Consider the following 22994-nt stretch of genomic DNA (forward strand, 5'->3'; position numbering starts at 1 on the left):
CCTATCCATATTGCAGGGCACGTGCTCTCCTTGAACTCCACCCACTGTGGTTTCGGACTCCACCTGCCAGTTTCTGGCTCTGCCTTTGTCTCAAATGATATCCCCTTACTCTAGAAGAAGGCTGGGTTGGGGCCCTGGACTGTGAGGATCCCCTAAGTACACAAACACAGAAATATGCGTATGGGCTCCAAACTGTCTCCTAAGTCAGGCTTCAAGCAGTAGTCGATTTCCTACAGATGAATGAATGTCACCAGTTAAGCACTTAATGACCTTTGCTAAAGTTTGTCTCTCACTTGTGACCATTTTTCCGTGAAGAAGCCAAAGAAACATTTAAATACTTAATAAGAATTACCACCCCTCGAACAATGAGGAAGAAAAAATCAGGATGCTCAGTAATCTGCTCGCCTCATTCACAAGCCAGGTGATTCCTCCCACCACAGTCAACGGCAAGTCATGTCTCAGTCTCCATTCATGTAAAAAAGACTACAGGTCATTAACCTTCTGCGACTCTTCCGAAACATCAGTGTCACAGTCTGTCAGGCCCCTCAAATGAATACACCCAAATATCAACTGGTCGCCCCCACACTTCCAAATCTCTGCCTGTGGTTTTGAGTGTTGTCAATACTGTGACTACCACTCCATGGTACCAAGTTTGACCCTAAGGAACGATGCTTGTCTCTTCCCTCTCGCTGGTCACGAAGCTACAGGCTCCTTGAGGTGCGACCATGAGCAACACCCAGTCATACTGTCCACACACCAGACAGGCCCTTGTCACACTCGACAGCGCTGAGGGGAGCTGCCCGGGGGAGCAGCCTACCCATAGTGGAAGGGAGCCCCTCGCACTCTCATCTGGTCCAGTTCAGCTCTCAGGGTTTCCAGGTTTAGAATCAGCTGGTCCTACGAAACAGCAAATGACACAGCCTGCACCGCTTGCTTTCCTGATGTAAAATGACTTGCACCAAAATGTGCAGAACAGGTTATGTGAGTAGGTATCCACTCCGAACATTTTAATTCTGAGAAAATGTTCTCTAGGAGTCCCTAGAAAATATAAACACTCAGAACAATATTCACCCATAAACCACAATGAGGAGGAAGTTCCATCTCAGGCACAGAAAAGGTTTCTCTGGAGGAAACATGGCAAGCCATTAACAACGATGAAGTCTGTAGAGAGAAGCTCGACTTCAGGCGGGGGTTCGGGTCAGGGGGACACAACTCACTCTATTGCCCTCACTCCTCTCGTTGCTTTAAACGGTCTCCATGGAGCTCACCTGCATTCCTGGGCATTCCTCACATTCATTCCTCTACAGCCCACTTCACTTCCTTATGGGGTAAAACAAGTCAAACGGGCCAAGTTTCCGAGTCACTCGACTCAACCTGGAAGCTCTGTGCTCTCGGCCATGGCAGTCACTCGCCTCGTGCAGCCCCTGAGCACGTGAGACAGGCTGGTGCAACACTAGATGTGGAAATCACACAGAAGATTTCAAGACTCACAGTGAAAGAAGGATGTCAAGGAGCCCATTGGGTTTTAGGAAATTTTTGATTGTGTAGGTGGCTCGTATTATCTTTCTGACGCACAGCACAGTCCACGTGAAGGGCTCACGCTTTGTCTCAGCTTTCAGGTGATCCCAGAAAGGACTACTCAGAATTCTGAACCACACATAACAGCCACACACTCTAAATTCAACTATAATGCAAACACATTCAGTGTTCAAAACCAGAAATGCTATACATGTTACAGCAGTGGATTAGCATAAGGAAAATGTAACTTGACTTCTGCTAAGCATCTGCTCAAACTCATGTCCATTGAGTTGGTGATGCCATCCAACCATCTCATCCTCTGTCATCCACTCTCTTCCTGCCTTCAATCTTTCCCAGCATCAGGGTCTTTTCCAATATGAAAATTCATATTAAAAAACTGGAAATAATTACCTCAAGCATTTTTTAAATGTAATAACAAAGTTGGCAAGGCTGTGTTTTATAAAATGAGCATCAATTCCATTTCAAGGTTTAAAAAGCTGTTTTAGAATCTACTGTATAAAGAAATGGAGAGAAGAATGATCTAGTTGAGATTGGCTTTGTGTTAAAAATTGCTGAGATTAATTGATGGGTCATGGGTATTTATTATACTACTCCATCCACTTTTGTGCATGTTTGAAATTTTCCATTGTAATACATTTAAAAACAGTTTATTTTCTGTTAGAACAGAGTCTTCTCCAGCAACACAATTCGAAAGCATCAGTTCTTCAGGGCTCAGCCTTCTTTATGGTCCAATTCTCACACCCATCCGTGACTACTGGAAAAACCATAGCTTTGACTATATGGATCTTAGTCAGCAAAGTGATGTCTCTACTTTTCAATATGCTGTCTATGTTTGTCATAGCTTTCCAAGGAGCAAGCAGTTTTTAATCTCATGGCTGCAGTCACCGTCTGCAGTGATTTTTGAGCCCAAGGAAATAAAACCTGTCACAGCTTCCACAATAAGGCATCGGCATTCAAAGATTTTTAAAGCAAAACAAAAGTTGACTTTGAATTGGCTTAGTCATAAACAGCATCCTGATCTCAACAGCCTCTGAACAGCAGTTCTGAAAGTAAGGAAGAGCACCCCTGATCGGGAGATATTGAGCTCTCTGCCTAAGCCGGGAAGGCGCCTCACCACAGGTCTCACAATGGGAGTCAGAACCACTGCCCCCTGGGAGCCCGTCTTTGAGGCTCTGCAGTCCAGGCCCAAGAACACAGGCATAGTGGGGACAGTACTAACATGTGAGGCTGGACCTGGGATCCCCACTCCATTTCCTGAATGGTCTGTATCGCCGTGTGGCCAACCTTTCCAGGAAACCTCTCTCAGGACTCGGTGATGTGAGCCTCCACCATCACCCTTTCCTGACGCACCTTCTGTCACAGCGCAACTACGGTTCTCGTCCTGCCTAGGAGCAGCCATCCTACACATACACCGTGTCTGGACCAGCAGTTTGGCATGTGGGACTCCAGCACCACGTCCGAGGCAAGCAGGCTCCACACCTGGGCACCATGCCTTCAGTTTCATGGGCCCTGGGCTGGCACCCTCAGGTTTGTCTGAGGGGCAGTTGGGAGGTCCACCTGTATCCCAAGCAGCTCCCAGACTGGCTGGTCAGAGCAACAAGCAGCCTCTTTGAACGTGGGGACGCCCTGGCTCCTGCCCACCGCCTATGGGCGACCACCTCTGGCCCTGCTCCCAAGGAGGTGGGTGCCCGGATCAGCAGATGGGGCCACACATGCACACACTCGGCGGCAGAGAAGGGAGCGGCGGAGAAAGGCAGCTCTGGCCCCTGCCCAAGCCGTGTCTCCTGCCCAGACGCCGCCTCCCCGTCAGCACAGGCACCCGCTGCAGCTCCTTGTTCTCCTCCAATTGGGCCTCCATCTGGCACAGCCTATTCTCCATGCTGCCATGACTCTCTCCCGCCTGTCCGCCAAGAACCGCATCAGCTCCGCTCTCAACGACCCTGTCCTGACAGCACGCGGGCTGTGACCGCAGGGGCGGCAAGCAGACCATGCTCTGTGTGGACCACCGGCCCCAGGTTCGTGGGGGGCATGCCCGCATGCCTGCTCACGCAGCCTGTGCAGTTTTGTGTGTGACGCGTGGCTCACGGAGGGTGCTGGTGACCGGCTCGTGAGAGAAGACGTGCTCCCCTCTGCCCTGGGCGCCGCAACCGCCGCCACTGCGCCCCCTCCTCGGACTGCATGTGGCAAGCCAGCGCAGGCAGCAGGACGCGCGAGGCACACATTCTACCTTCCTAAGCTGGGAAGGAAGTTTGAACCGTTTAGCCTCCTTAGTGGCAGAGCTTCTGGAAGACAAAAGGTCGGACTACGAGGCCAACCGGGGAAGGACAGCAGAGATGCCAGCGGGGAGGAGAAACCAAGCCTGGAGAAGATCACAGGCAGAAGGGCGCCCCCTGGCGGTTGTTAGTGACCCTGCTCTGGGAGGGTCTGCGAGCACCCGACACCGCCCACCACCCACCAACGGATGGACGGCCCCTCAGCTGCTCACTGAGCTCCAGGCAACGCTCCCAACAGCCACGCCAGCACAACCCCGCCTGACTCTTCATCACCAGCCAGTGCCCACCGGCAGTGTGGGGCAACACTTTCCCACCAGAAGGACAAGGTGGCTGACTGGCTGGCTGGCTGGCAGTGGGGACGATTCCCGTAGCAGCACCACATCCCTGGAATGTTTTTCATAAATCATGACCCCCACAGACACGACCGCCAGAAACATCATGATTCCACATTTCTTCGGGCCTGAAGATCTGAGGGTGAGCAAACATCACTCGACTTGTCTGACTGTATCACTGTCACACATCCCTTCAAGGAGCGGAACCTCAGAAAACTCGAGAAGATGGCCAGGCAAGCTGCCTCAGCAGAGCCCACACAGCATGCTCCCATCTCTCTGAGAGAACGGGCTCCACAGATGTCACCAGACTCGTCTGAGGGAATCAGAAGGAAATTTCAGCATTCAACAGGCAGGTGGAGGCGGGGATGAACTGGGAGACTGGGGTTGACATATATACAGTACTGATACTACACATAAAGTCAATGAGTAAGGACCTAGTGTACAGCACAGGGAAGTCTACTCAGTGCTCTGTGGTGAAGTAAATGGGCAGGAAATCTAAAAGAGAGGCAGACAGATAGACAGATAGATAGATAGATGATTGATTCACTTTGCTGTACAGCAGAAATTGACATAGCAGTGTAAAGCCACTATACACCAATTAATGAATGAATGGATGAATGAATTTTTACAAAAGGAGCACAATGGGCCCCCTAGAACTTGTGGAAAGGAGGAGTCCACACCCAGGGTGCAGCACAGCGCCAGGGCTGCCCTCATGTCGGTCCACTGCCAACGGACTGCCTGGACCAGGCCTCTTCTACCCCAGAGACCTCAACGCAGAGGTGAGGAGGCAGCCAGTTGTGGTCTCTCCAGTGCTCTGCTCTTACTCACGCAGCCATCCCAAGGCTGAGATCACCGGGAGAAGAAGGGACCCACAGTCCACCTCAGGCAGACAGGACCGCCATCACTCACTTCGTGGATGTCCCACTGCAGTTTCGTGTTCATGTCCTTGGACTTGAGGAGGTTCTTCCTGGCCGTGTCCAGGTCTTCCTCCAGATCTGTAACGTGGAAAGAGAGGGCTGCCAGGCACTCCTTCAACTGGCTCTCCTCCTGTGACTGCTTTTCTATGACTTCCTGAGTGCGATCTCCTTAGTCAGGTCTTACTCGTGGCTTAGAGAGCCGTAGGAGGGTCTCTAAGGGGGAAAGGAAGCCTTAGCCTTGTTTTGACAGGGAAGGAACACAGCACTTCCAGGCAATCGGTGAGGTCAAAACAAGGCACTAAGTGTACAAATCCAGGATGGATGGGTGGCTGGTACCTTCTCGTCCAGGGCCTTGTGGTGCTCAAACAGCAATTTCAGTGCCCTGAGCACCTCCACCTCACTGGTCATGTTAGCTGGGGACTGTGCCTGCCACTTGCCCACTGTAATCCAGAGGGATGGAACGTACCGGGAAACCAGTAACCCCAGGTGTTCCAACAGCAGCTGCAGGGCAGGGCCAAAGGGGCACTTTCAACCTCATGCTTGACTTCAGGGCCGATAACTCCTTTCAGCCTCACGCTACAGCTGGAAACATGCTAAGGCACGTTGGAATCCTGCCAGTTCAGTCTAAAGTTAAGAGTGGACTTCCCCAGGGGCCCAGTAGTTAAGACTCCACCCTTCTGCAGGGGTCATGGGTTTTAATCCCTGGTTGGGGAACTAAGATCCCACACAAAGTGTAGCGTGGACAAAAATGTAAGTTGAGAACTCCCCTCTCAAAGGTACTAAAATTACATTAGCTCTCATCATAAATTTGGAGTAAGGTATGAGAACCCCGAACTGATCCACCCTGGTCTGCTCAGTGGGAAGATGTGAAAAATGACTTGAAAATCAGACAGAGTTTAAAGACAGCAACACGGAGGCTAGCGGTGACCCACGTGGGGCAAATGTCAACACATGAGAATCCCCCTACTGACCCTGGTGTTGCTTCTTTCTGCTTTCAGTTCAGCAATTTCCTCTTCTCTTTTAAGAAGCTGCTCCCTGCATATTTTGAGTTCTACACTAGGAGTTGGAAACTCCTAGAAAACAGTTAAAGGGGAAACTAAATGCAAATATAAATTAAAAAGAGAGAGAGACTGTGAAGACTGACCCTGTCAAGTCTCTCCAGGCTTCACACAAAGGATCTCCTTGCCCTTCCAGAGAAGAGGGGGTCCACTGACCCCAAGACCACATAGACCACCACAACTCAGACTGGCCTTTGGCCTCCACCTCCACCTGGCAGGCACGTGGCAGGGGAGAACCCAGAATCCAAGCCTGCCTTCTCAAGTCCCAGGGACGTCTGAGAAGCTTTCCAAAACATAAACCTAACAACAAAGTGGATAAAGAGATTCTTAAATGACACACAGACCAATGACCTAGAGCCACTGGGGAGAGTGAAGAATAAAGGGAAGGTCTACAAGGCCACCAAGATTTGGAGTGTTCCTCTGGGACAAAGGTGGATGGCACCCCAAGGCCATCTGTTAGCCTGACTCCACTGAAGCCACCCAGTCATTCAGTCAACTGGTTAAAATGTTAAATTTATGTTATATGTATTTTACCACAATTTACATGCATGCAGGGCCGTCCACGTGGTGAACTTGCTCAAGCTGAACCACACGGAGTCTTTTGTTCTTCTATTTTTCTTTGCAGAAATAGAAAGATCCTGGACTACATATCCCCTACTACATACTGAGTGTCCAGCACCCAGAACAGTGCCCAGCACTTGTAAGAGGCATGTAGTAGACATGTGAAGCTATGAGGGTGTATGTCATACACGTAAGCAGTAGGTACCCGTCATTAAAATACTGGACACATTGGTCCGTGGTTTGTAAGATGGGAGACATTAACGGGCTTAGCCTTCCTGCTTCAAGGACTGACTCTCTAGCTCGATCCTCATGCCCCAGAGACTCTTCCAGCCAGTGTATTCTTTCCTTGGAAGAAGGGAGACATTAAGGGGCTTAGCCTTTCTGCTTCAAGGACTGACTTGATAGCTCAGTCCACATGCCCCCGTGACTCCTCCAGCCAGTGTTTCCCTTCTTGTGGGGCCCCCGCCCATCCTCTATGCAGCACCTGCACAACCTCTTACAAGGTAAACTGCTGGGGTCGATCCTGCCCACTAAGGCCAAAATGCCCTGGCCAGCAGGGCCCACAACTATGCTAACAAAATGAAACACAACCCCAACGCTTCACTGGGTGAGGGCCAATCCGACGGGCGTAGTCCCTGGCTGCTCTCACCTTGTTGAAGTCTTTTAATGGACTGGAACCTGGTGGTCTAGAGTCGATGATGAGAAGGTAAAGGAGAGAAAAAGGCTGATATTCCTTGATTTATGCAGAAAGCCAATAAAGCCCCCGACATGGGACTTGCTCTGTTCACGGAGGCCTCAGGTGCCCTCTCGATGGAGTGAAGACGGAGAGCACCTTCTCGAGAGGGTCTTAGAAGCCCGGGTAGGAAAGTGAACTCAGAGAGCCTCTGCGCTCCAAGAGATCACCCTGAAAGAGAGAGAGAGAGAGAGAGAGAGAGAGAGAGAGAGAAATACATGGGGACCAGAGCTCTGATGGAGCAAAGGTGTTTTAATCAACATGGTGTGGAAATATATACTGTCTTACAAGGTAGTTATTCTCAGCAAAGATAAAGATTAAAATTCCAGACTTACAAAACATAGGTGATCCATATTAAAGGGAAAGAGAGTTGTATACGATCACTTTTACCGTATGGTTCACAGGAAGGAAGAGGGTACTTATCACTGTATAGAAAAACTAATGAAGGAAATGCCTGGATTCTTCAGCCCGTGGGAGAGGCTTGCCTCTCCTCTTCAGGAATTAATAAGGAGCAGAGAATTCCTGACAGATCCAAAACAGCACACAGGAAGCCTCTTGTTAAATGCTTCCTGACAATTCCCTCTATTTTATTATATTTGTAAAAAAAAGGTCTTGACCAAATGAATTTGGTTAGTATTAACCAACCTTATAGAAAGGTGATGGTAAACAACAAATAAAATTATCAAGACAATCACCAAAGCTACAGTTCCAGACCCGATACTGTGGGTAATACTTTGAAACCATCCTCGTGGGTCTAGCCCAGGTAATTTGTTCAGCTAAAGTTTCCAAATTAGGGGAAGAGGGCAGATTTTTAGAAAAAAGTTTTAAAGATTTTCTTTTATAGTAGTTGTACATTCAGAGAGGCATTATCACGTATATTTATTAAATGAAATTTGATTTGTTCCCAGTTGTAGGCACTGTGATTGACGTGAACAGGAATAACACAAAAAGCTTAAAGAAATAGAGGTGTTAATACAAGTATATAGTTTGCAATTAATACAAGTTACAGAATGTAAAAGTCTTATTAAATTGTAAATTTTCTATGGCTATAACAAAAGGAAGTGGGACACAGGCCTGTATAAAATATGACTGACTGTAGCGAAAGAAATAGTTATTGTGACGACTGGTCCCTATGAAATGTCCGGTCCAAGTTCCAAGTTGTTCTGTGCTCTGATGCTTGCAGCAAGTTTCCAAATGGCCCATTGTTCAGGCCCACTCTGTTTATGGAGGACGATCTTAGGAGGAGGTGGGGCTAATCCATGGTCAAGTCACTCAAGAAGTCGTTTGTCATAGTAATGTTCCATCATAGTGTCAGTGACCTTCCATATCACACACAGTGTTGTTAATATCATCTGAGCAGTCAGATAACCACATACCATGGGGTCCCCAAGCAACAATTGTATGATTAGCCACAAACATTGATTTTCTTGATTGGTTTGACATTTGTCCCAAGGAATGGGAGTATAAGTAAAGTTTTTATAAGTAAACCCTTTGCATAAAGTTCTTTGTTCTTTCCCTAACTCTTTCCCGAAAGTTTCAGTAGTATAAACATGGTTTACAGACAACGAAAGGGCAGTAAATAATCCAAGCAGTGTCTGAAAGTCTTCTTTTGGAGGTAGGATGAAAGCCCAAATTTGTCAGCCCAAATTTGTCGGCTGACGTTTATGCACAATTTTGCTGGGCCCGTGCACAAGGGAAGGACTTCATAGCCTAAAGAAATATTAATTAGTTTTCTTTCCTGCCCAGGGTATGAAGGCCCTTTCATGTACTAGGGAGAAAGCATATGTATAGAGTCATTAGTTGAAATGATTGGTCCTCTCTCCGTCCATTCGACCACCTGCAATAGAGGGGGGTTGGGTGTTAGTCTGAGCTTGAGCAGGGGGAGGTACAGGCCAAAAGACTGAGCATTGCCGGGAGAATGTACTCAGGACTCGGAGGCAACCCCTGTTGAGAGACCAAATTTTCAGCTTGATTAGTAGGGCTTTTATTTGTCTCCAAGTGAGGAGATCATCGGGGTGATGCCGTCGAAGGCGGCGCTTTCTGGAGATCTTTGGAGCAGACATGGCCCGTATTGGAATTTCTTCTTCCTGGGGTTCTTATTTCATCTCCATTTTGAATGCCGGGGGCCCCCTTGGGTTGAATCTTAAGAAGAGGTTAAAAAATTTAAAACAAATAAAGCTGTAGTAACAATAGTTATAGGTTTAGAAAATATGTTAGAAGCTAGTAAAGTCTGCTTTAGATAAGGAAGACAGTAGTGTACCTGTGTATTCCCCTTTTTAATTTTTTTTATTTGTAACTTTAGTGTGTGATGTGTTTATTTTGACTATGTCTTGTGTCTGTGGATTATAAGGAATACCTGTAATACGTATTTATTGATAGGTATTACAATTTTATGAGGATCGGAGCCAATTAGAGTTTTAGTCCTAATTCTTCCATTGATAACGATTAGAGCAATTAAATCAAGGTTGGGTGTAAGTGACTTTATTTCCATGAAACGGATATAGATCCATTTTACTGGGTCTTCTTGTTGGGCAATAAGTCCTGTGGGAGAATGAGAGGGGAGTATAAACAATTCTAGAGGTAAATCTATTTTGATGCGAGTAAGAAATTGTTTTTCTAATTTATTTTGCACCAAACAGAGTTCTTCTCGTGCCTCTTGAGAAGGTGAACAAGGGCTATTTAAATCAGGATCTCCTTTTAAAGTACTAAATAGACTATTCAGTTGATAATTAGCAATGCCTAAAGAAGGTCTAATCCAATTAATATCCCCTAAGAGCTTTTGAAAATCATTTACGGTTGATAATTTATCAGCACGGATCTGAGTTAGTTGGGGAGTAATGCGTTGCCTATTAACAACGAACCCCAAGTAATAGTATGGTGTAGAGGTTTGAATTTTTTCAGGGGCAATGATTCATCTAGAGTTTTTAAAGCATAGTTGAGCTATATCAAACATGTGTTCAGTGTTTAAGATAGATGGAGCCGAAAACAATATATCATCCATATACTGAATAACAAGAAAGTTAGGAAATTGCTTTCTCACAGGCTCAAGGGTTTTGGCTACGTAGTACTGACACATGGTGGGAGAATTCATCATCTCTTGTGGCAGTACAGTCTATTGGTACCGTTTATGAGGTCTAATATGATTAGGATAAGAGAGAGAGAAAGCGAATCTCTATTGGTCTAAAGGGTGTAAAGGTTTATTAAAAAAGCAATCTTGTCCTGGTTGCAATGCACCCATAGGTTTCACAGATGCACTAACTTTTCTAAGGTCTGTTAGGAGACGCCATTTGTTAGGTTTTTTTTTTTTTTTTTTTTTTTTATGACAAAGATAGCAGAGTTCCAAGGAGAACAAGACTCTTCAATATGTTTTAATTCTAGTTGTGCATCTATAAGTTCCTTAGCTGCCTGTAATTTCTCTTTCGTGAGGGGCCACTGCTCTGTCCAAATAGGCTCGTCATTCTTCCAAGTTATTTTAATAATTGTATTGTTTGTTAAATGAGGAGGGGCCCCCAGGGAAAATGTGGAATGTATATCTGAGTATGTCATATCTTGTATCTTTTTACTAAAAGCATATATCTCACTTTTCCTTAGCAACTATGAAGTGTCTTGTACATTAGCATTTTATAGATTGGTGAATATATTTATTACATATAAATATATATTTATATTTATATATATCAATATATTATACATTATAAAATATATTTATTAATAGTTTAAAATCTCTTTAGTCTTTCTGTAAGAAAAACTTTTTGTAAGAGGAATTTAATGTTTAGTAATTAATGTTTTAAAATCTTATTTTATTTGGAAATGACCTAGCTATTTAATAAACTTTTATTATTTAGTTTAGTAGAACTCTAGAAATTTAAGTTATTCCAATCCTAAGAGACTATTTTAGATTATAATAACAGATTACAATAATAGATTATTCTATTAAAAATATAATAACTTTTAATAGTTTATCCAAAAGTTTTTATCTCATATATATATATATATATATATATATAAAAAGAGTTACCTTTTTGACAAATTTAGTTTACCTTAAACCTAGGCATAATAAAAGTATTATATAATGTTGATGATTTAAGACATGTCTTAATTAGATTAGCAAACAATTATATTTAAATTATACTCATATGTAAATAATTATATATATTTAATATTTTTCAGTTCATGTGAATTTGAATTTAAATAGAGCTCATTAACTTCATAGTATCTAAAACCAAAGCTGGTATATCGATGGCAGCACTGCCAGATGTTGAGGGTTTCAGGTAAAAGATGGAATTTGTCTCAGGTTTTTGCTGAAGGGGACCTGGGGGGTCCCTGCTTGCAGTTTTCTGGAATAGGTTTCCTTTCAATGTCAGATTTAGACTTACAATCTTTTGCCCAATGCATTCCTCTACTGTAGCGAGGGCAGATTTTTGGAGGTCTTTTATCTTTATATATTTTTCTTTTCTTTTTTTTTTTAAGCTTTCTTAGGGCTGTCCCTTTTCAAATGGTTCTTATTTCCACATGTAAAGCATCCTTTATTTCCCTTTCTTAAGGCAGCAGCTATTGTTTCAGCTACCATTTGCATCTTTTGAGTTTCTAATCCCAGATTGCCACAAGCCTTCAAATAATCAATAGTCCCTTTCTCACGAATTGGAGCCATAGCTTTTTGACATCCCTGATTTGCATTATCACATAATGCAGGTAATTTGCAAGTAATTAAAGGTGTTTTAATCAACATGGTGTGGGCATATATACTGTCTTACAAGGTAGTTATTCTCAGCAAAGATAAAGATTAAAATTCCAGACTTACAAAACATAGGCAATCCATATTAAAGAGAGAGAGAGTTGTAAAGCAAATAATTTCTCTAGTTGCCTTTTGGCTTCTCCAAATACACTACGGGAAATAGCAGTTTCTAATCTAGCTAAAAAATCAGCATGCATTTCGTTAGATCCCTGAACTTTAAATAAGTGATGAATTAAAGTAGAAAAGTGATGGGGCTTTCCAGCCTTTTTACCCATGTCTTAGTACTTACCGGCCTCAATAGGCCCTGGGGTCACTCCGTCCAAGAATCTGCCTACGTGCACCAAGTCCCTGTTCTGGGTGCCACTTGTTGAGGTCCTTTAATGGACCAGAACTTGGTGGTCCGGAGTTGACGACAAGAAGGTAAGGGACAGAAAGAGGCTGATATTCCTTGGCTTATGCAGAAAGCCAATAAAGCCCCCGACACAGGGCTTGCTCTGTTCACAGAGGCCTCAGGTGCCCTCTCAATGGAGTGAACATGCAAAGTGCCTTCTCGAGAGGGTCTTAGAAGCCCAAGCAGGAAAGTGAATTCAGAGAGCCTCTGCAGAGCTCCAAGGGATCAGCCTGAAAAAGAGATAGAGAGAGAGAGAGAGAAAGACACGGGGACCAGAGCTCTGATGCAACAAAGGTGTTTTAATCAACATGGTGTGGAAATATATACTGTCTTACAAGGTAGTTATTCTCAGCAAAGATAAAGATTAAAATTCCAGACTTACAAAACATAGGCGAACCATATTAAAGAGAGAGAGAGTTGTAAACAGTCACTTTTACCGTATGGTTCACAAGAAGGAAGAGGGTACTTATCACTATATAGAAAAATTAATGAAGGAAATGCCTGGATTCTTCGGCCAGCAGGAGAGGCTTGCCTCTCCTCTTAATTCCTGAGTATTCAGGAATTAATAAGGAGCAGAGAATTCCTGACAGATCCAAAACAGCACACAGGAAGCCTCCTGTTAAATGCATCCTGACATCACCTCAGGCCACTCTCCTTACAGGACTTGGGCCGAGGCCAAGTTCTTCCTTGTCTTGGCCTTTGCCTTGGGGTTGCAGCACTGAAAAAGCGCCCACAGCCGGGCCCTTCTGCAACCCATCCTCGCGGATGGGGGTAGCCCCCCACTCGGGGGCAACTGCTGTTTCACGGTAGGATACCTCCGCTCCTGAGCTATAACCACCAATCTCACACTACAAACACTGCTATTCACACTATGACCACCGCTCTCACACACACTGCTCTCACACACACCACTCCCACACTATGACCACTGCTCTCACACTATGACCAATAGCACCACTGTCTCAAGGAGAAATGGCACGAAGGCTCTGCCTCCAGCACGTCTCCCAGGAGCCCAGAACCGGAACCCACTCAGTCACAAGGGGCTCTGTCGTAACAGGGGGGCTGGGCTCAGGCCCACCGTCAAGGGTACAGAGAGGGGGGACGGGCTGCCAAAAAGATGACAGGTGAGTGTGGGGTGCGGGAGAAGGAAGGCCGTGCCCATGGCTCAGGCCCCCTGTCAAACACGACCCTGCAAGGTACTGGGTCACAGTCGAACAGACCAGTATAAACTCTTTCAGAAACCACCACCCCTGGGAATGAGCACGTCTTCTAAGTGGGCTTCTGCACCCCTTTAAGCCCCAAACAAGCCTCCAGTGAGGCTACTGAAAGGGCACCCATGAACTCAAGGGCGTCCCCAGAATCCACCCGGCTGAGGAGGACTCACCACGCTAGCTGCCCCTCACTCTCACCCTGAGCTCAGTCCTCCCTGACTGACTCCCTCACTCAAGCTCAGCAAGGGCTTGACCAACCTCGCTCCAGGTACTTAAAATGAACCCACAGTGGGTACAGGGGTTCATTCAACCTGCTGTGAACTCATCCTTTTAACTTCAACCCTGGGCTGTCAGATGACTCTGCTCCGTGGGGGCTGCAAGGTGGAGGTTCAGGGATGTCCCTGCCTCGAGCCGTGACAGCCAGTGCCTCGCAGACGCCACCAGGTGCTGCCCCACCCTCCGCCCCCGAGTCTCCCACCCCTCTCCTGGCCCCACTCCCACCCTTGCGGCTCTCCACTTGCCAGGGCACAGGCCACTTGCTCCTGGCTCAGCCTGGACCTCTGCTGTCACTTGAGGGCCTCAGTCCCCAGGGTGCTTGGGGTCCTATATCCACCCATCTCACCAATTACACACTCTGGGAGTGTGTACAGTTTGGGGTCCTGCCCACAGTTCACCCTGAACACGTTCTCTTTTTTTGGCTTTATCTACTGGAGTTCTCTGAGATGTGTTTTTAAAACCTCAACTGTTGCTTTCAAAAAGACTGTAAAATCACTGTGCTCAACTTTAAGAATAAAATCTTCATTTTCCACCTTAAAGTAAAACTGGAGGGAAAACTAAAAGCAGTCATTTTTTCAAACTGAAAAAGAAAACCCACATGTGACCATGTCACAGAATACAGGTCACGTAACCTCTCCCTCCTCAGCCTTGGCCTCCACCACCAGCAGCCCGTCGTCGCAAGGCCTGCCCTGGGCCGGCAGGGGCAAGGGAAGAGGGGAGACCGGCTCCTCTGTCTCCAGGCCACGTCGGCTGCTTGCTCCACCTCCTTCCCAAGTTCACGTGGCACTGAAACAGCCTGGGCAAGCTGGGGATTCTGACCAGAAACACAACCGTGGGTACTAAGCAAGGACACCTGGTTCTTGTTTTCCCCAGTATCAAAGTTGATCAATACAAGTACTGTGACTGTTGCATGTGGCTTCAGATGACAGACTACACCCAGGGTGTCCCCACATCCAGTGACAGATGCAAGCAGCTTGTAGGTCAGCCTACCGAGAACTAGAAAAGCTAAATACAGTTTAAAAAGAGGTCCTTAGGCAGCCACAATCCAAGATTTCAAACAAAAGGGAAGCCCAGTGAGGGAACTGAAGACTGAGAGGCCCGCTCCTTCCCTTGGGCCATCTGAACAAAGCCGACTCTGCGAAGAAAAGGCAGGGAAAAAGTCAAGCAGAGGGGACTGGATAACACAGCTCTGGATGGTTCCTTGGGCTGGGAAGACAAAAATTTGTGTGCAGGCCTAGAGAATCAGTTCAGATATCAGAAAATGTACCCAACACTCTGCCCGAACTGGTTGAGCACTATCTGTCACCTCGTGGTGCTCAGGAGACAGATGGTGGGCTTCAGGACCTGCTGAGAAGAGGGCGGCCCCGGGAGGCAGCCCAGGCTTCCAGATGGAGACGCTGGAAAGCTCCTCCCTGGGCTCGGGGGGAAAGGTGGGTGAAGGCTGCTGAAACTGAGCTTACAAGGAACCCCCAGCCTCAAGTCCCTCAGGCCCTGAGTGAACAGACAGCTCTGTCCCCACTGGAGGTCTGTGTCAGAGGAGACTCTGGAGAAGACAGCATCACTCAGAACCTCTAGGGTTTTCCAAACATAATGTCCAACATGCAATCAAAAAAGCAAAAGAGGGTGTAACAACAAACAGGACCAAGAGAAAAAAAAAAAAAAAAAAAACTGAACCAGATCCAGAGGTATCAGATGTATATCAGCATATCAGAGGTATGCTAGAGGTATTAGATGCAAATGTCACCTGTTGAAAAATACACTTGACGAAAGGAAAACTTTCTGAGAATCAAAACTGACTCTCGAACTTTACAATAACAGTGACTGAATTTAAGAACTCAGTCTCTGGCCTTAACATCAAATTGGACATAGCTGAAGAGATGATCAGTGAACTGAAGGATGGGTCAGGTAAAAATATATACAAGAGAGAAAAAAAGGATAGAATATACTGAAGGAGCCCCATGTTAAACTACGTTGTTAAAAAGTATAAATGGGGACCCTCATGGTGGAGAAAAGAGAAAGGGGAATAAGAAATGCCTCCAGGGGTTGAAACGAAAGAGCCTCTTGATGAAAGTGAAAGAGGAGAGTAAAAAAGCTGGCAAAACTCAACATTCCAAAAAATGAAGATCATGGCATCCGGCCCCAGCACTACGTGGCAAATAAATGGGGCAACAATGGAAACAGTGACAGACTTTATTTTTTGGGCTCCATAATTACTGTAGACAGTGAAATTAGAAGATGCTTGCTCCTTGGAAGGAAAGCTATGCCAAACCTAGACAGCATATTAAAAAGCAGAGACATTATTTTGCCGACAAAGGTCATTTAGTCAAAGCTATGGTTTTTCCAGTAGTCATGTATGGATGTGAGAGCTGCCCCATGAAGAAGGCTGAACGCCAAAGAATCGATGCTTCTGAACTGGGGAGTTGGAGAAGACTCTTGAGAGACCTGTGGACTGCCAGGAGATCCAACAAGTCACTCCTAAAGCAAATCAGACCTGAACATTCACTGCAAAGAGTCATGCCGAAGCTCCAATATTTTGGCCACCTGCTGCGAAGGACTGACTCATTGGAAAAGAACCTGATGCTGGGGAAGACTGAAGGCAGGAGGAGAAGGGGACGACAGAGGATGAGATGGTTGGATGGCATCAATGACTCGATGGTCATGAGCCTGAGCGAGCTCGGGGAGTTGGTGATGGACAGAGAAGCCTGGTGTGCTGCAGTCCATGGGGTCGCAACGGGGCAGATACGGAGCGACTGAACTGGCTGACAGGGACAGTGGCAAGAGTTGGTTCAAGAATCAGACCACTGACTCAAAAATGAAACCACACATTGGTTTCAGCAGCTCTGCAGGTGCCTAAGGCAAGAACAGCATGTTCAAGCGCTCAGAGGAAAAAGGTGTGGCTTTTAGTGGCACAGCAACACTGAGAGCTGACTTTCCAAGAACAAGGAAGTCAGAAGATAATGGACTGGCATCTGTAAAATGCTGAAAAACAAATAACCACCAACCTGGAATTCTATACTCAACAAAAATACTCTTCGAATGTGAAAGCAAAATAGAGACTTTGAGGGCAAAGGGAAATGAGACAATTCATCACCCACACACATGAACTAAAAAAATATTCAGGCAGTGCTTTGGGAAAAAGAAAAGTAGTCTATGACGGAAATATAAAAAACAAGTAGAGACCAACAACGAGGTAACTGTGAGGGTAAATATTAACTCTACAAAACAATGATGTTAACGCCAAATATATATCTAACAGTTCAAAGTGTAACAGTGACAAGGAGGAAACAGTCGAGTCAGGGAGGCAGTAAAGTACTAAGTTAGGCTTGAGTGTAAAACACACGCTGTGTCTGCAAATATGCACCTAACAACCTGACAGAGGAGAACAGAACTAGAGAAACACTTCAAACTTCTAAAAGAAGGCAAGAGCAAAGAACACAGACTAGGTGGGACAAACAGAAAACACACAGCAACATGGTGTCTACACACTGAATATCAACATTATAAACACAGCAAACACTCTCATTAAAAGACAAAGTGTCATACTGATTCCAATGAAAACTGTACACTATTCACAGAGCTACATGTTAAGATGGAATATCTTTTAGACAGGTGAAACTAAAAGATACCCAGGCCAACAAGGACAGAAAACTGATGTGGCAACATCACTGTCAAATAGTCTCTAAAGAAAGAAGCATTTCTAGTGATAAAAAGGAGCATCTCATACTGACACAAGTTCAGTCTAGCAAGAAGATGAGGATTCTAAATTTGAATGTACCTAATAACATAACCTCAAAATATCAATACATAAAAACTGACAGAAATAGAAAAGGAGTAACAGCCGAGTTCATAATCCCAGTGGGAGATATTAAAGACACCTCTCTCGTGGAACTGGGCCCCCTGGTATGTAGTCATCTGCAGCCATGAAGTACCTGAAATATGGCTGGCTCTACAATGAGATGCGCTGCAAGCCTAAAACACATACTGGATTTTAAAGACTGAGCATGAAAAAAAGAATGCGAACTATTTCATTAGGTTTTATCATGTTGATTACACACTGAAATGATATTTTATGTGTGCTAAAATAAAATATATTACAGGTAATTTCACCTACTTCTGCTTTTACTCAATGTGGGTACTGGAATCGGAATTACATGAGTGACAAGCCTGATCTGACTGATACACATGGAACATTGCATCCCACTGATACATATTATTTTCAAGAGCCAAAGGAACATATAACAAAAAGAATATATATTGGGCCATTAGGAAAGCACAAATTATTTCAAAGGACTGAAATAATGCAGGGTATACTTAGCGACTGCAATGGGCTGATGGTTTATGGGCCCTCAAACTTCATCCGGCAGGTGGTGATGATCCAAGGAGGCAGGCACTCTGGGAGGGGTCAGGCCAGGAGGGAATGGGCTCCTGTGCTGCGAGAACAGGGAGAAGCAGCAGGCAGTCTAGGAACCAGGAAACAGGCCTCACCAGACGAGGCACCTGCTGGTGATCTTGGGACTCCCCAGCCTCCAGGCCTACAAGAAACAACTTTCTGTTGTTTATCAGCTAGTCTACGGGATTTATAACAGTAGCCCCAAAAGCCTACAACGGGGCTCTTCATGGAATTAAGCTAGAAATCAAACAAGGGTCACTAGAAAAACCTCCCCAAACATTCGGAAGTTAAATGACATACTGCTTGAAGAATTTCCTGATTAATAATTTTAAAAAACACAATGAAAATTAGAAAATACTTTTCCATAAAAGATAATGAAAATCTGGCTTATTCAAACCTGTGGGATGCAGCGAACTATGTTTAGAGGGTAACTTAAAGCCTTAAACACTGGAAAAGAAGGAAGGCTAAAAATCAATTAAGCCTCCCTCCCAAGAAACCAGAAAAAACACCATAGCGAATGAAACACAAGGCAGATGGAAAAAAAAAAAAAAGAAAGAGCAGAAAACAAGGAAACAGAAAGCAAATATGAAGTTTCTTTAAAAAGAAAGCCAAAAGTTGGCACTTTGAAAGGAATGATAAAAACTGATAAACCCCTAGAAAGACTTATTAAGAAAAAGAGACAAAGCACAAATCACCAGCATCGAGGGTTTTTAAAAGGGGAGACAACACATCTTGCAGATAAGAAAGATATTATGAACCACAGTTCACTTACTAACTGGAGAGTCTGCTCATCTCAATAAATTCCTAGCAGGGGGGGAAATGTTTTACTGAAATAGACCCACGAAGACATACAATATGAGAAAATTTTATTTGCATGAAAAAAATTACATCTGAAATTAAAAGCCTCCCCACAATGAAACCAACTGGTTTTGCCAATCAGTTTTTCCAAAAATCTAGGGAAGAAAACAGTAGTCTCACAGGAATTCTCGGGGTAAACAAGGAACACTCTGCAAACTTGTTTTATAAGACTAGCATAACCTTGATACTAAAACCAACAAGGAAGAAGTACAAGAAAGTAAAATTACAGACTCTGAGTATAGATGAAATAATCCTAAATAAAACACTAACAAGTAAAGTCCAACTGAAGGAGAATACATTGAGATCAGGTTGGGGTTGTTTTAGAATCACAAAATTTTTAAAAGTTAAATCACCACATAAAAGAAAAATCACCTGTTTCAAAATCTGCAGAAGATAAACTTAAGAATTTTTAATGTAATAATTTTAGTTCATGACTAAGAAAAAACTGCTTAGTAAACTAACAGAGAATAATTTACATATTTTGATAAAAATATCTACAAAAAAGCTAATATCCTGTGTGATGGTGAAATAGTGAAAGCTTTTCCTCTGATAATTGGACAGAGACAAGGATACTTATTCTCACTACTTCTGTTCACCACTGTACTGGAGATCCTAGTCCGTACAATAAGTCAAGAAAAAGGAAAGGGTTATCACAGTTGCAAAGGGGAAAAAAAAGAACTTATTTGCAGACATAATTGTGTATACAAAAAAAAATACAATTAGAAGGATTTGAAGTAAGTGGATTTACCAAGGGAATATAGACAAGTCAATTCTATCTCTATTAGGAATTTATAATGGCACTAAAAATATCAAGTTATCTAATTAAACATGTGCAAAACATACAGCAAACTATAAACTTCTAAGATAAATAAGATCTAAAAAAATGGAGAGCTATCTGTATTGTGTTCATGGATTATAAGAACAACATAAAAGGCACACACACACACACACACACACACACACACAGAGTTAATCGTGTGAGGCGATGCGAATGTGGGGCAATCATTCCACGACGTCTATGGGCATCAAGTCATCACAATGTAGACTTGAAATACACACAAACTGTATCTGTCAATGACTCCTTAGTGAAGCTGGGGGTCTAAAATCGGCGCTTGGCACCTGGTAGCTGGCAGGTGTGGGAACCAGGGTTCACATGCAGGCTGTACACACTCTTAATCACAGGTGAGACTTGAGGCAACCCAGCAACTCTCCATTTTTTTTTTCTGTTTTGCTCTGTTCCCCTTGCCATTTGTGTTTAACAGATACCCAGTATCGAGTGAGCAGCGTCAATGCAGCAATAATGTTTTCCCATCTAAGGCGGGAGCATGTAACACTAGCAGACTTCCCAATCGCCCTGAGATAACTGGAGTGCCCCATCACAACAGAAAGCAAAGAAACACGACAGTCCCCGAGAGAGAGTTGCCCCACGGCAGGGGGAACTAGGTCCACCAGACGTCCCAAGGGGACGCTCAGGGGCTTGGAGCCCAGGCTGGGCCCCTCAGCTTGAGACCACACTTGCCTTTCCACCATTCTGCCGGTCCTGGCAGAAGAAAGCCAGGCCATGGAAGGGGGAAGGTGTGGCTGGCCCGTGGGACTCAGGGCAGGACTGACTTCCGTCTGTGCTGGGCTCCATGTCCAGTCACCACCCTTGGTGTGTACAAAGCTCTTGAGATCATTGTAGGTTTTTGGCAAAAAAGCAATGGAGCTGAAGTCACTTAGGATGGCTTTTAAGGAAAAAAATCCTCACTGAGGATTCCCTCAGCACCAGCCTCGGCCCCTAGTGAGATGCAGACTCCTGGTCATCCATGGCTGTGCCCGCAGCCCACCAGCTCCAGGAAAGGACTCCGCCTTCTCTTCTCTGTGTGCCATGAACCTGCACAGTGGGCCTTCAGAACCTCAGGAGACTCACCCCACCCCCACTGTAGCCAGAACCCTCCCCAGGCATTAAAACAGCTGTGGAGTCACTTTGGCCCAAGCCCTGGTTACGGATCCCTAGAGCCCACTACAGCCTCTACAGCATGATTAATCAGGCCCTTTACACACAGATTGCTGCCTGTCAGATCTGAGCTTTGGATTCATGGTCAGCTCTGTCCCTCCCGTGGCAGCCAGGTGGGCTGCAATGCAGACAAAGGAGCTCAGGAGCTGAGTGTCAAGGGAAGCATTGAAAGGACAGCGATGGATGCAACCTGTTGCAAACTGAAGGAGGGTCCCTGCATGTCTCAGAAACGGCCTCTGGTGTGCAGGTGTGGAGGAGGGCCCCCACGGTGCAAAGGAAAGAGAGGTACTCGGGGGCAAAGGCTCTTGGCCTCTCCGGTAGCAGCTCCAGGTGGTAGCTCGTGAACAGTGGACAGCCAATGTGGTCACATGAGCGTGACACTTATTCCCTCACAAAGAAAGAGAAAGGGGGCAGGGTGTGGGAGTACCCGGAGGGTGTGGTGGGGAGGATGAAGAGAGGTGTCCCTCCTCTCTTCAGTGCAAATTGCTTTTGTGAGTCTCAGAGCTGCCAGAAGGCAGTTACCAAGTCAGGTCCCCACAGTATCCAGTGTGGGCTGGGTGCCTTAGCCCCCGTCACATGGACAAGCCACACCACATGGCTTCCCTGAGTTCTAACAGAAGATCGGGGGGTTTTGTCTAGGTACACACTTCCTTGCTGTAGCTGTGTTACCCACTTCTGTGAGCCCCCGTTTTGTCCTCTAGATAAAGGACATCAATTGCTACCTTAGCAGGTTGCCAGCTTAATCCCATGAAGACTAATTAGGGTAATCCTACAATTAATATCTGGCCTTAAGAGATATCGATGAATAGCTGGCCTTAAGAGATATCAATGAATAGCTGGCCTTGAGAGATACTGGGCTTCCCTGATAGCTCAGCTGGTAATGAATCCTCCTGCCATGAGGAGACCCTGGTTTGATTCCTGGGTTGGGCATGCTGATCCACTACAGAAGGGACAGGCTACCCACTTCAGTATTCTTGGACTTCTCTTGGGGCTCAGCTGGTAAAGAATATTCCTGCATTGCAGGAAACCTGGGTTCAATCCCTGGACTGGGAAGATCCCCTGGAGAAGGGAAAGGCTACCCACTCCAGTATTCTGGCCTGCAGAATTCCATGGACTGTATAGCCCATGGGGTTGCCAAGAGTTAGACATGACTGAGGGACTTTCACTTCACTTTCAAGAGATATGACCTGAATCCAGATTAAACTGAAGTCTCCCAGTATCATCTGGCATTTCTTCCCTGAAGCCAGCCAAAACTCACAGAGGAGCATTTCCAGGGTCTCCACGTAGCCAGCTGGACAGAAAATCCAGTGTGGTTCAAACAAGCTGACAGACAAGCAGGAGAGGACTCACGGGCAGACGGCCTCCCTCTGGCCTCAGGGCAGCTCCCGGACCACAGCAAGAACTGGCGCTCTCAACCCCTGGGCTCAGCAGTGCCCTCCTTCTCAGGCCGGTGGCTCTACCCTGACGGGCGCAGGAAGGCCACCAACTGCCCCAGGCTGACCTCAATCCCCTCCCACAGCTGTAGCCTGACCTCACCCCTTCCGGCAGAACCAGCCCTCCTCTTCCCTTGATTCCAGTGTGAGGCCCGGCCCTGGGCCCTGATTGGTCACCACCCCAGTCCTGAGCCACTCACGGTGGCCAGGGAGGATGGAACACACCGATTGGTCAGGTCCAGGTCATGTGACCATACTCTCCAGGATACGTGCAAGCTGCTCACCCTGTGT

The 22994-nt window shown here is 45.7% G+C and overlaps 1 long non-coding RNA gene across 3 annotated transcripts; it reads right to left on the reverse strand.

Moving 5' to 3' along the window:
• Window positions 1-8275: 8275 nt before the first annotated feature.
• LOC147354894 (uncharacterized) lies at window positions 8276-22787 on the reverse strand. 3 transcript variants are annotated; one of them, XR_015144089.1, is made up of 2 exons: window positions 22621-22787; window positions 8276-9250 (listed from the first exon to the last, which is right to left on the reverse strand). It is a non-coding gene; the product is annotated as an uncharacterized LOC147354894 (long non-coding RNA). The 3 variants fall into 3 exon arrangements; XR_015144087.1 differs by having other exon boundaries at window positions 22529-22787; XR_015144088.1 differs by lacking the exon at window positions 22621-22787 and adding an exon at window positions 12438-22498.
• Between the last annotated feature and the right edge of the window lie 207 nt (window positions 22788-22994).

Source organism: Bos grunniens, chromosome 17, assembly GCF_055505025.1.
Source record: "Bos grunniens cultivar Pamir isolate PY7600 chromosome 17, Bosgru_T2T1.0, whole genome shotgun sequence".
In the NCBI taxonomy this organism is placed as follows: domain Eukaryota; kingdom Metazoa; phylum Chordata; class Mammalia; order Artiodactyla; family Bovidae; genus Bos; species Bos grunniens.